The sequence below is a fragment of the Hypanus sabinus genome, chromosome 9 (assembly GCF_030144855.1).
Source record: "Hypanus sabinus isolate sHypSab1 chromosome 9, sHypSab1.hap1, whole genome shotgun sequence".
NCBI lineage: Eukaryota > Metazoa > Chordata > Chondrichthyes > Myliobatiformes > Dasyatidae > Hypanus > Hypanus sabinus.
Window position 1 is genome coordinate 45,165,317 of NC_082714.1, and position 12,546 is coordinate 45,177,862.

Genomic DNA, 12,546 nt, shown 5'->3' on the forward strand with positions numbered 1-12,546 from the left:
GGAACAAAAGAAAACAAATTGGTTTTAAGCAGCCGAAATATTGGGGAAGAATGCAAAGAACAAAATAAATTTGTGAAAGAGAGAGACCAGGATTGCTGTGGGGATTAGCTATAAATAAGCCTATCTAACTAATGTGTCAATTGTGGCCTTTAGAGAACGAAAATGAAACAAGGAATGCAGTTTCTCTGGGAGGACGGCAGGCAAAAACAGGTGTTCAGTCAATGGTCTTTTTCTAGGATTTTCTCTTTTTAGTGTCATGCTATCATCCTGCTGAATTAAATATTAGAGAAAAATGTGTTCAAATCTAATATGATTTAATAATCAACAAAACAAACTTACAATGAAATAGACAGTGTCACACTTTGTTGAGCAATTGATACAGATTTATTCTTGAAACCCATACTCAGTATCTAAAGAGCTTTCAGAATCAAAGGCATGCAAAAAACATTGTGTCTGTGTATACGTACATAAACACCATATTTCGCAATTTTCTAAATTGCTTTGAGCAAAGGTACTGTGCTAAGAGTGATACACATTCACTATGAATTCAAGAATACAGCTTAATTGTAACTTAATTCAAATATACCCAAAATAAAATATTAGGCAGCATTCATCTGAAAAGTCAGGACAGAGAATCGTTATGTATTCATAATGAAATACTGTCACATACAAATGAACACTAACATTTAAGAGGTATTGTGGATGACTGTACAGAATCATTCTTCAGAACGGTAGAGAAAAATCAACACAGAATGAAGCCAATGTATGCTGTCTATGCTAATTGTCAATCTCTAAACTGGCTGCTCTTTAAACTACAATGTTAACTGCTGTTATAAAAACGGCTTGCTATAATTAGGGCTTATTCAAAATTACACAATGCAGGAGTGATTTTTCGAGTTACAGGGCTTCATTTGAGAACACGAGCAAGAAATTGAAAGTGGACTGTGTTGCAGGCTAGCCCAACAAGAGATATAGAGAGTACAGAACTTGGGCAGATGTGGCAATGTGACAAGAAGCTTTCTGAAATAAAATGTGTGAAATAAATACTTAGTCATCCAATTGGTAGATTAGCTGTCAACACTAATATACACCTTCACATTTCAAATTAAATGGCTTTAAATACATTTTTAGTCATTTCCGATGGTGCAAAATTCTTTGTGCTTATGAGCTTACTGAAGTCCTTCTATATTTTAGGCCCTTTAATTTCAGGTAATCCTAGATCAATATTTTTCCATTAAAACATGAACATTATGAAAACTATTATCTCTGAAATTCATTCTGCACAGGACTGGATACATTTTCCCCCACTCCAGTTAAAGGTGAAAATGCTGCAACATTCAAGAAAGATTTTCAATAGGCAACAAATTAAATACCACTTTAAATTTTTTTGATTTATTTCATTAACCACAAACTATTACCATTGTATGCTTGAAATGATTAAAGTAGCTAATGCAATGTTTCTCTCCATAATTATTCATGGACTGATTAACTGCATAGATCTTGAACAAAATTTCTGTACTAAAAAGAGTAACTTTACAAGGATGCAAATTCACTAATTATTATAAACTATGCAAGTTCTAAGGACAATCTGCATTAATTACTCAGTCAATATGCATAATGCAATTCATAGAAAAGTATAAAATTTCTTAAAAGACATTAACCTTATTTCACTGAGCTGCATGAAAACAATCTCTACAGAAGCAGGGCTCCAAAATGATCAGAGTTGGTCAGTAAATGACTCCCCAATGAAATACACAATAAAATAAAAGACAGTGTTTAAATCACATGCATAGTACAGGATATTAGTGAGGAGGCTCCAAATGCAGGAAGTTAGATTAATGTGCTTTAAGAACTGTAGACACAAATGTGCCAGCAAAATAAATGAAATGATTTTGGCAAAATCAACCAGGGTAGTGCAATACATGACATGGTCCAACCTGAAGGGATAAATCAATTTTGTGTGGCTATTCTAGTACAAGGACCTGGAGAGAGTGAAATAGTGGTTGGAATGAAAGAAGAAAACAAAGACGAGAATAAAAGCTTGCAAAGAAGCCTGCTTTTGGTTGTGACTGTTCACTACGTTTGTTTTGGCATCCCTTCAAAGCAACATCTGGCTGCTTGAAATTGTCATTGAAGCCCTGGAGAAAGAAGGTAGGAAGAAGAATGCAAGTGATGGATATAAAAGGTCTTCAAATGGCTTCTCAAGGCTGAGACACTTGAAGGCAAAATGAGTTAGCTGAAAATAAACTGGGAGAACTGAAATAGTGATGGGGGTAAAAAAGACAAAATAAAAATATAAGTGGAGACAAAAACGCAGGTTCAGATGGAGGATTAGATCACTTAGTAAATAGGAGTTCTTTAGCAAATAAGGGAAAAGTAAGTGAATGAAGATACTTCAGTGAGAATTTGAGGTAGTGCCCAAGTTGCTTAAAGGAGATGGTGCATGAGGATTACAGAGAGATCAGAGCAAGATTAGGGTAAAAAGGAAAAAACCCTGTCTCTGCAAAATCACAGTTCATCTAATTCTTGCAACTGCATTTAATTCTATCAATTCCTGCAATCTGTTCCTGCTTTACATCCCGGCATACACCCTTTAATGATCTAGAAATGGACTCCTTAGCATCCTCTTACATAAACCAACAATCTTTATTGTCCAAAAGTCAAAATACAACATCAAGGAGGTCAAAATAATGTGTGCAAGTTACTAATTAGGCTAAAACTACAGCATTCTTTGGCAGGAAGGATGTAGTAATACCAGGAAAGTTGCAGAGGAGATTCACAAGGAATGATGCAACTAGAATGGTAAGATGAGAGCACATTACTTTTCCCCAATGTGTTGCTTCATACTCTACCGACTGTAGTTACACACTACAACAATTCAGCAGCAACAGAACCAACTTAGTCTTGCTGGTAAATACTGAAGATTTCCATTAAGGTACAAATTATGCCCTTGCTACACTTAGTCTCTGCCTACTGATGTGCTAGTAACATTTATTCAATAGCTAAGAAAGTGGTAGGTGAAAATCTGCAACAGGATATGTTCCACATGGTTATCCTACATAAAGTTCAATCAGAGGACTGATCATTTACCTTAAAATCTTCATTAAAACAAGAAATTTGAGGAGGATTGTATATACTAATCCACAAAAAAAATAAGGATATAGAAATCAGTGGTACTAAAGGCAGAACTAAATGTATCCTTTGGAAAAGTACTAGAATACTTGAACTTCTGGTTTAAGATGGTGCTACCGAAGACATGCAAAAGCTTACTGGTAGTTTGAAAGCAAAGGAATTTGATTAAAAACATGATTAATAATACTTTTTCCAAAGTAAATTGTGGTAAGCTATCACCACAAATGATGAAGAAGCAAGCAAAGGCAAAGCAAGTTCATGAGATGTGCCCTGCTAGCCCACTGCAAAAATGATGCAGTTGGAGTTGGATTTGTGCTGGTTAAACTAATTAATGCAAGTTAAGTGAAGTTTATTGTCATTTAACTACATACATGTATATAACCATATAATGTACGTATATAACAAGACAACATTTCCTCAAACCAGGGTGTAAGCATATAGCACATGGTAACTTATGAAGGCAAGGATAAAATCCACAGATGAATCACACATAAATAACATCTTAAACAGCATTAATATTAAACATTGTGCATGATGTTTGAATATGGTGTGGTCAAGAACTCAGAGCCTTAATGGCCTGGAGGTAGAACTGTTTCTCATCCTAACCGTTCTTGTTTTTATGCATCATTGTCTCTTGCCTGATGGTAGAAAGTCAAACAGGATGCTGGATGGATGGGTGGGATCCTTAACAATACTAAGGGCCCAGCTTATGCGATGGTCCTGATAAAACATCCTGGGTGGCTCAATGAAACCCATCAAATGTTGAAGGACCAGATAATGTAGATGTGGATCAGGACGTAGAGAGGATGTTTCCTATGGTGGGGGTATCCAGAACGAGAGGGCACATCCTCAAAATCGAGGGGTGACCTTTTAGAACAGAGGTAAGGAAGAATACTTTTAGCTAGACAGTAGTGAATCTGTGGACTGCTCTGCCACAGACTGCGGTAGAGAATAAGTCCATGGGTATATTTAAGGCAGAAGTTGAGCGTTTCCTTATTGGTCAGGGCATCAAAGGATATGGTGAGAAGGCAGGTGTATGGGGTTGGATGGGATCTGAGATTAGTCATTATGGAATGGCAGAGCAGACTTGATGGACTGAATGGCCTAATTTTACTTGTCTTATGGATCATAGGGAGACCTCCCCCCCCCCCCCCATGATCCTCTCTGCTGTTCTCACAGTCCTTTGTAGGGTCTGTTGGTCTGCTGCTCAACTACTCCCATAGCAGTTGAAGATGCAACTTGTCAGGATGGTGCACCTGTAAAATGCAGTTAAGATGGGGGTTGGGAGCCTTGCTTGTCTCAATCGTTTTAGGAAGTGGAGGTGCTGCTATGCCATCTTGCTCAGGGAAATAATATTACGGGTGAGGTCTTCTGTGATGTGAACTCCCAGAAATGTTGTGCACTTAACTCTCTCTATGGAGGAGCCATGTATTCGCAGAGGGGGATGGTTTGTCTGCACCTTTCTGAAGTCCACAATGATTTCCTTTGGCTTCTCCATGTTCAGGCTTAGGTTGTTCTTCTCACCAATCCACCAGCCGCTTCACTTCCTCTCTATACTCCGTCACATCATCGTTCTTGATAATGCCAACCATTGTTGTGTCATCCGCAAACTTGCTGACACGGTTTGAGCTGGATCCTGTGGCAGTCATGCGCCAGTGTGAATAGCAGCAAGCCGAACACACAGCTTTGGGCAGTACAAGTGCTCAGCATAATGGGACAAGAGATATTGCTGCCCACACTGATTGTGGCCTTACTGTTAGGATGTCCAGTATCCAAATGCAGAGAGAGGTGTTCAGACCCAGTGAGGACAATTTTCGCACCAGTTTCTGGGGCATGATGGTGTTGAACGCCGAACTGAAGTTGATGAACAGCATTTTGGCATACAAGACCCCATTTTCCAGGGGGGGACAGGACAGAGTGAAGGGCAAAGGCTATTGCATCATCAGTGGATTAATATGAGCGATAAGCAAACTGGAAAGGATCCAAGTGTAGCTGCGAGAAAGGCTTTAATGTGCTCCAGGACCAGCCGCTCAAAGCATTTCATAACGGTTGATGTTAATGCCATAGGACAATAGTCATTTAAACAGGTTACTGTCACCTTCTCTGGCACTGCAGTGACAGTTGATGCCTAGGAAACTGAGGGGACAATGGATTGTTTGAGAGAGGTTGAATAGATCTGTCAGCAGGGCTGTGCAGTCTTTCAGAACCAAACATGATATATTATCGGGCCCTGCAACTTTGAGTGGGTTGACTCTGGCCAGGGTGTTCCTCACCACAGCTTCAGACAAACAGTGTCTGCTCTCTGGGGGGGGGGGGGGGTGCTTTCCTCGCCAACACTTTGTTCTGTGCATCAAACCAGGCGTAGAAGAAATTAAGCCTTCCAAGGAGTGAAGTACCCTGGTCACTAATGCATAGGGTAGACTTGTAGTCTGTACTCCAAATTTCCTTACACATGTGCCTCAGGTCTCTGGTATCACAGAAGTGACTCTAAATTCTCTTGAGAATGTTCCCATTTTATCTTCCTGATGGAGCAGGAAAGCAGTTCTTGCTTCCCTGAGAGTTGTGGCGTCTTCCAATCTAAAAGCAGCATCACGATCCTTCAACCTGGTACGAACCTCCGTAGTAAGCCATGGTTTCTGATTTGCCCTCACTGGATGTGTTCATGATGGTAACATCCTCAGTACACTTCTTTATGTAGCTGGTCACAGAATCCATATATTCCTCAATGTGAACATATTTGCCATCAGTAGCAGCCTCTCTCAACATTCTCCAGTTCATGTTATCAAAGCAGTTTTGCTGTGCAGAGATTCCACCCTCAGGATTGCACCCTCCTTACCACCTTTAGAAATGGTTTGAACTGTTTGATCACTGGTTTTTATGCTGGAATTAACATTACAGTTAACTGGTTCGGAATGTGGTTGTTGTTGCTCACTGTTAGTTATATGTCTTACTTTGTGGTTTTTTCCCTTTCTCTGGGGGCACTGGTGGTTTGATTTTATTTCTTTTTTAATTGGATTCGGAGGCAAGAAGACAGGACAGAGGAGTTCCAATGCCCATCCAGCTGGCACATGTGCGAGGGTGGGTCATTCCAGGTGCCAAGCCGATTTGGAGAGGTTGAGATCAGCTTCTTCAGTAGTGAAATCTAAGCATGAAGTGCATTAGTGGGTGGCGTGTTCTAAGCCTGGAGTGATTCACCACTTGAGGCCTGGGTCCTAATGCAAGATACAATCACTATTTGGACAGTCCAGATGCCAGCCTAGATAGACAGGTGAGGTTGGATCACTTTGGGCACCATGCCAATTTGGAAAGGTCAAGAACAGCTTCTCCAGCAGCAAAATCTAGGCCCAGAGCAATTCATCACGATGGGAGAGGGTCCTAGCGTGTAGTTTGGAAATTTAAATGTTGGCCCAGATATTCTGGGGGCTTCTGTCTCCATGACATTAAGGCTGTGAGACGGCCTCTGGCTGCTGTACTTCGTGTCTGCGAACTTTGCGGTGATTTGCCCCGCAAATGAACTGAATACCGAGGCTTTGGGCCTACTCCAGGCTGCTCCAGGGATTTGGATCTCAGGGTTCAGTTTGGTTCAGAATTCTGTTGCTCACGTTTATTTCCATGATTTGTTTCACGTTTTTTTTCCTCTTTCTCTGTGGGCACCGTGGGGGAGGGGGAGGCTGGTCTTTTTGCTTCTTTTTAATTGGGTTCTTTCAGGTTCCTTGCTCTGCAACTACACAAATCTGAAGGTTGTATAGTCTATACTTTCTTTGATAATAAAAGTACTTTGAATCTACAAATGCCAATTTAAACAAACACCAATGTTACTACCAACAGGATTAGTCTCTTACTTTTCATCTATGAATATTTAGGCTGGAGAATTTGAAGCACGTCGATGGCAAAGCAGTAAGTCAGAATGAAAAAAAAACACAAATTCATTAAAAGTCACTCAAACCATAACAAACTATCATTAGGTTTAACATGGAACAAATGTAATCAAAGGACATGACATCCATACAGTTAACAAATGCATGCTGCAGCATTGAATAACATTCTGAAAAACCACCTTAATCCCTGCTACTAAACTGAATGACAACATTTGAGTAATATCAGTAAAACATGCAAAATGCTTGCTAATGGATAGTCCAGAAGCAATCCACTCTTAAAGCATTTAATGAGAATTACTCAGAGGCGACTGAGTACAGCAACGTCCTTACCCAAATGAGTGATTTTATAAATTCATTAGCATTTGCTCAATCACAAGTGATATTCCACTTTTTTTCCCAAAAAAACTATTAGCAACTAGTGTACTTTCTTTGATCTCATATTCCTTTCTTCTAACTTTTGGGTAGCTCAAATTTTATCTGCTTTGTTTCTCCAACCTAATTGATTTGATTTTCTCCACCCAAGTAGTTAAAATGTATGAATTCAACACCCTCACAAGTAAGACAGCGGGTATTATTTTTCAATCCAGTTGACTTGGCCTCTTAAAGCATTACCCTGACAAACAGATATACTGGGGAAAATGCCCACTAAATGAAGAGTAGACAATGACAGTTGACCCAAATGAAGACATTCCACCTCAGATTCTCTCTCCAGAATGTATTACAAGCGTCAAAACTTGTTTGTGCAAATGTTTTCAGGTAAAAGTTAAAGTTTGTATATCCTCAGGGGGTACAATGGCAAATTTTTCTACACAAGTAGTTTGCCATTGCCTTCTCCTGGGTGGTGCCTTCACAAGACAGGTGGCCGCAGCCATTATCAATATGATTCAGAGATAGTCTGCTGGTTATATAAATTTTATCGATATATAGAAGGCTTTACTGGCTTGCAAAAAAAAGCCTGATTTATCACTAATATTTAAACTAATCTTATAAAGGCATTACCTTTTAAATAAATATCAGACTTTCAAATCATGTCAGACAAAACACACAAATTTAACCTATTTAACCTAACCTATTCAATCTATCCTTATAATTCAAGTCCTCCAGACCTGGCAACACCATTGTACCTCTCAACCTTGTTTACATCTTTCCTGTGGGTAGGTGCCCAAAACTGCACACAATACTGCAAATTAGGCCTCACCAACATCTTATAAAACTTCAACATAACATCCATCTTCTGTACTCAATACACTGAAGACCAATGTGCCAAAAGTTTTCTTTATGACCCTACCGACCTGTGACACCACTTTCAACAAATTATATATCTGTTTTCCCAGATCCCTTTGTTCTACCACACTCCTCAGTACCCTACAGTTCACTGTGTAAGACCTAGCCTGGTTAGTCCTACAAGTGCAAAACCTCACACTTTAATTCCATCTGCCATTTCAGCTGACACAGATCCCTCTGCAAGCCATGATAGCCTTCCTAACTGTCCACTATACTCCCAATCTTGGTGTCATCCATAAATCTGATGATCCAGTTAATCACATTATCATCCATATCATTGATAAAGATGATAAACCACAAAGGATCCAGAATTGAACCCTGTGGCACACTACTAGTCACATCCTTCCAGTCAGAGTCAACCCTCTACTACCACTTTCTGGCTTCTTCCACAAAGCCAATGTGCAATCTAATTTACTACCTCATCCCGAGTGCCAACCAACTGAACTTTCTTGACTAACCTCCCATGCGGGACCTTGTCAAATGCCTTTATGAAGTCCATGTAGACAACATCCACTGCCTTGCCTTCAGCCATTTTATTGATAGCTTCCTTGAAGATCTCTACAAGATTGGTTGGACATTACCTACCACACACAAAGCCATGCTGACTATCCTTAAATCAGTCCACATTTATGCAAATACTTATATATCTGATCCCTTAGAATTCTTTCCCACTGATGTCATTTTCACAAGCCTAGTTATAAATTTTTCTGGTTTCTGTTTAGAGACTTTTTTTAAACAACGGAATAACATTGGCTATCCTCCAATCATCTGGTACCTCTCCTGTCACTAAGCATGTTTTAAGTATCTCTTCTATGACACCGGCAATTTCTGCAGTCACCTCCTGTAGGGTCAGAGGGCCTTGTCAGGCCCTGGGGATTTATCCAACTTGATTTGCCTCAGGATAGCAAACACCTCCTCCTTTATAATCTGTACAGTACCCATGAAGTTGATGCAGCTTTGCCTCATTTTATGGACTCTGTTGTCTCCAGAGTAAATACAGATACAAAAGATTAATTTAACACATGGACTACCATTCTGGCCTTCCAGAGGACCAGTTTTGTCCCTTGCAATCCTTTTGCTCTTAACATACTTGTAGAATCCTTACGATCCTCCTTCACCTTGTCTGCTACAGCAACTTCATGCCTTCTTTTAGCCTTCCTGATTTCTTTCTCAAGTATTCTCTTGCATTTCTTGTACTCCACAAGCACTCCATTGGTTCCTACTTACTTATTCCTGCTATGCAACTCCTTTTTTCTCTTAACCAGGCCGTCAATACCTCTTGAAAACCAAGACTTACACTCCTACACTAGTTCCTTATCTTTTATTCTGACAGGCAGATGACCTTTGTACTCTCAAAATTTCATTTTTGAAGGCCTCCCATGTTCCAAGTGCACTTTTGCCAGAAGACAGCCTGTCCCAAACCACACTTACCAGATCAGTTCTGATCCCATCAAATTGGCTTTTCTCCAATTTAGAATCTCAACCCATGAACCAGACCCATCTTTTTCCATATTTACTTTGAAACTAATGACATTGTGGTCACTAGATGCAAAGTGTTCCCCTACACAAACTGCTGTCAGCTGCCTTGTCTCATTTCCTAATAGCAGATCTAGTAACATACACGTTCTCTCGTTGGGACTTCTTCATATTGATAAAGGAAACTTTCCTGAACATATTTGACAAACTCTAGCCCATCTAGTCATTTTACAGTATGGGATTCCCAATCAATGTGGAAAGTTAAAATCACTTACTATAACAACCTTATGTTTCTTGCAATGGTCTGATCTCTTTACAAATTTGGTCCTCTAAATTCCTAGGACTGTTGGGTGGTCTGTAATATAGCCCCATTAATGTGGTCATACCTTTCTTATTTCTCATTTCCACCCATAACACGCCACTAGTTGAGTTTTCCAGTCTGTGCTGATGGAGTACAGCCGTGAAAATTTCCCTGCCTAGTAGCGCCACCTCTCCTCCTTTAATCACTCTCATTCTATCACTGCTAAAACAACAGAACCCAGGAATATTGAGCTGCCAGTATTGCCCCACCTGTAATCGTCTCACTAATGATTTCAACTTCGTAATTCCAGGTGTTGATCTGTGCCCTGAGCTCATTCACCTTTCCAATGATACTTGCATTGAAATATGTGCAGCTCATGACATTCATCACATCATTCTCAACCTGATTCCTGATTTTGTCTGAGGTATTACCAACAACAGCTTCCACAACCTTTCCAAAAATGTCCTGGCACTCTGTTTTCTATCTCCCTGCAACTCTGTTTTGATCCTTTTCAGTGTATTCCTTTGCTATATTTACCATCTCAAAATGCAGTATTCCACATTTCTCTGGATGGAATACCATTTACTGCTTTAATAGCATCTAATAATTCCAGTGACAGTTCCAATGTTCTCTAGCATTATGCACATGGATAACATAAAAAATCATATGCAATTTTTCTGAAGGCTTGCATTTATTTAACACTTATCACTGCCCTTTTAGGATATCCTGAAACAGATAACATCAAAATAAATACTTATGGAAGAATAATCATTGTAATGTAGAAAATGTAACCAAACTGTAACAATTACAAAGAACTTTGTAATAAGGATAAAATTATGCTTCAGTGGTATTGACTGATAAATATTTGGCAGAACACTGCCTCATTCCCCATATTTCGTTGAAAAAAAATGCCATGGGTTATTTAAATTTAGCTGAGATAAAAGGTTCTATTTAACATCACATTCAAAAAGCAAATTTTCCAATCATACAGCATTACTTTGGTACTCATGTTTCTCTAGGACTTTTTGCACTAGTCCTCGAACTAAGAACTGTCTTAGTGCAGGGTCTTAACCCAGATTGTTGATTATTCCTTTAGCTTCACAGATTCTGCCTGACCCACTGAGTCCCTCCAGAAACTTGTTTTTTTTTAAACTAACCACCCTTACCTCTGAGGCAGAAGGTTCCAGCAAATGCTCAGTCGATTTATCATTCCTAACAATTCAATCTAAGGCTAAGATTATAAAATCCCAATCTGATGCACAAAGTAGACAAAACAATGGGCATGGCAAATCTGTAGCTGAGAAGTTGGATATTGTGCTTATTGGCAGCTTTCATGTCAGTATGGAGACTATTACATGATGTCCTGTCATTAAGTGATAGTGAGTTGTTATGAAAAACACTGCATGTTGATGTTCCTTGGAACTGATCCTGACCGACTGCCCTTCAGGTTATCATTGACATTCCTGAATGGATGCTCTTTTTCAATTCTCCAGTTAAGAATGATTGAGAAAGAGAGATCTTTCCATTTTAAGTCCGATTTTTGTTTTTCTCGATTGAGCAGTTTTTTGCAACCCTGATCCCTCAATGTGCAACAAAAATCTGGGGTTGACTAATTTTCATGTTGGACCTCAGACAAAACATTGTATAAGAAATAACATCATCCGAGTTCACTTTCAAAGTGCTCAGTCAAATGTCCAAAGAAATGACAATTGAAGCAGAAATGCTTTGCTTTGCCTAAAAAACATTTTTAATTGCAGAATGATAAAACAAAAAACATTATATAATTAAACATCTTCATTATAAGCTTTTAAACTTGAAAATAAATTTGACTGGTTCATTGTCTTATTAATAATACCTTGGTATGCAAAAATAATTTAACAAGTCTGCATAATCATTAAAAGCCCAAAGGTAGAGAGAGATTTCTGATTTGTTTCTGCACATGCTTTAGAATACTGTAATATCTTAACTTCATAATATGAGGAGACATTGATAGTAAGGCAACTTACACAGCTTATAGGGATTTAGAAAGGAACTAAAGAAAGACAATATTTTTCTAATCTTTTAATATCCTCCCTCACTTTAGTTTTAATAGATTTACCTTCAGATGTTTTTCTTTGTTAATATTGATTTAATTTTTTATTTTACCATGTCTGCACTGTTTCCTGTTTTAAATTCTGTACTCTATTTAATACTATGAGTGCAAAAATGCTTTAGATTTCTGCTAAAACTGAATTGCTGTGAAGTGCAGACACTTTAACCTCTTAAAGAAGTTGTAAGAAAATGTTTACATGAAGCAGAACATCAGATTCAAAGTTAAGGTAATAAAGGCACTTGAGCAGAGGTCACAGAAATGATGGGAGCCTAGGTTTCATCATCTGGGAGAGATCTGAGGCACCTGACAAAAAACAGAAGTTATTGATAAGCAGGAGTGAGACATCATACTAATTTTATTTCTCTAAACTTGTTTAATTCTTT

General features: G+C 38.8%; 1 protein-coding gene across 1 annotated transcript in view; it reads right to left on the minus strand.

Moving 5' to 3' along the window:
* The window catches only part of pemt (phosphatidylethanolamine N-methyltransferase), a 128,843-nt gene that overhangs the window by 103,502 nt on the left and 12,795 nt on the right, over window positions 1–12,546 (minus strand). The window lies entirely within an intron of this gene.